Here is a 1,867-nt window from a genome sequence, read left to right as displayed (position 1 = left end):
AAGAGACCATTTTTATGGTAGTTATAATAAAATTTTGGGTGTGTCAAATCAGTGTACCAGGAATTCCAGGTACAAGACCAGGAAAATTAGACTGAACATCAAGCACACACATACAAAAGCAGCTGCATGTGTTAAAAAAAATTCAAAAACACTGTAAAGAACCCTACATTTCTAGACACATTCCCAAATCTCCATTTTAAAACTATCTGCCATAAAGAAATTACAAAGGAAACCCACTTCTTAAGTTTCTTCTGGACATAAATAACATAATCTGATTCCTGAACAGAGCCTGTAAATACCATGATGATTTTCACAGTTCAGATAGTTCTGAATGTTTAATAGATCTTTAAGAAAAATATGCCACTACAACTTTGAAAGAATGAGAGGTCCTACCTTGCAGACCATCTTGGAAGAATCCATGTCTACAGCAGTTCAGAAAAGGCTCAGGATGGAGGAGCAAGGGAGTTTAATTCTTCCAGGTGCAACCATGCACTATTAGCTTATTTTAAGAAGTGGAAACTTGGTATCTAGAACAAGAATATATTAAGACAGAGGAAATAAATATAGCTTACAAACAAAACATACATGACAATATTCAACTTGCCTCAAGAAAAAAAGAGATTTTGAGGCTATGATTAAAAATATGTCTTGCCACAAATACAGAATATAGAACACAAGTGAGCTCTACAATAAATCACAGCAAATTGAGCACTGACGCATTCCAGTACCTTTTAAGCCAAAGCAATTGGAAAATACCAAAAAAAAAAAAAAAATCTGTATGGGGTATAGATCAACAATTTAAGTAGAGGATCCAAAAGAATGTGAAGGAGATCAAGATCTGAGTGCCTAACTTCCTCAGACTTATAAAAACCACATCTGTTGAATTTCCCTCTGTATTACCTGAACCACTTAATTTCCCATCGTATTTAATAATCTGACTTTTGAAAATAAAATGTTTTTACCATGATAAAGACTTTAGTGAGGAGCAACAGGGGAAGATGTGTGTGCGTGTTGGGGGGGGGAAAGAGGTGTTAAAACAACCAAAAAAAACCCAACTTTCTGGAGTACCTCCTGGAAGTTTTAGAATGATATCGTAGCTGGCAAGGCTTTTTTCTGGTTATATTTTTTTTTTTATTTGACCAACTATAATCGGGACCAAGTTAGACAAGCTAAATGCAAAGCATTCATCTGGAAGCTTGGAATTTGATAGTTTTGTTTAATTATGTTTGGGTAAAATGGGGATGCCAAAACAAGAAGGGACAACAGACATCTTTTCTACCTCATTTCCTCAAATGTAGCGTATGAAGCCCTTAGTCCTATGCTGCTATTGCTCCGGCAATGCCAGCTCTTAACTTCTTTTGCTTCTGAAAATTGTTTAGCTGTTGTGGGGAATTTTTTTCCCTTGTTTTACAAGCCATCAAAATGTAAAGCCCGATTCAAAACCACAAGGGCTGAAAAGCCCCAAAAACTCAAATGCCCCATTCAGGTTCATTGCAGTTGGGAAGTTACAAGGGAACTGTGTGCCAAGCACTCAAAACCCTTTTCAAATCCAGCACGTTAAAGCAGACACTTTTTAAAAGCCTGATCTGCAGTGAGGCAATCCTGTGGTTTCTTGGCACAGGCCTGGTGCAGAGAGGAGCCCTCTGTGCCAGATCCCCTCTGCCCCATCCCTGCTCCCAGCACTTGGCCTGCTCCCTTCTCCATCCCCATTGTTGCAAATGCAACAAAACAGCTCTTCCTCCGGTCGCGGCTCTCCCCTTCCTACTCCCATGTCACGTCGGGCTTCAAACTTCCCGGTTTCCCTCGCCCTGCCTTTTCCTCCGACCCAACTCACTTTCTGGCTGTGCTGGAAGCAAACCCCTGTCCC

At 39.8% G+C, this 1,867-nt stretch overlaps 1 protein-coding gene across 5 annotated transcripts in view; it reads right to left on the bottom strand.

Annotated features, from left to right (window-relative positions):
- The window catches only part of KANSL1 (KAT8 regulatory NSL complex subunit 1), a 168,096-nt gene extending 166,243 nt beyond the window's left edge, over nucleotides 1–1,853 (bottom strand). For 3 of the 5 annotated variants that reach the window (XM_025196881.1, XM_025196883.1, XM_025196882.1), the window contains exons 1-2: nucleotides 1,280–1,853; nucleotides 394–527 (exon numbers count right to left, since the gene is read on the bottom strand). The gene's annotated coding sequence lies outside the window, so the exon portion shown is untranslated. The remainder of the gene's footprint in view (nucleotides 1–393; nucleotides 528–1,279) is intronic. The other 2 variants (XM_006017845.3, XM_025196884.1) reach the window with 1 other exon arrangement.
- Between the last annotated feature and the right edge of the window lie 14 nt (nucleotides 1,854–1,867).

The sequence above is a fragment of the Alligator sinensis genome, unplaced genomic scaffold (assembly GCF_000455745.1).
Source record: "Alligator sinensis unplaced genomic scaffold, ASM45574v1 scaffold444_1, whole genome shotgun sequence".
NCBI classification, from domain to species: Eukaryota; Metazoa; Chordata; order Crocodylia; family Alligatoridae; genus Alligator; species Alligator sinensis.
This window is presented reverse-complemented; position numbering and strand designations above follow the sequence as displayed.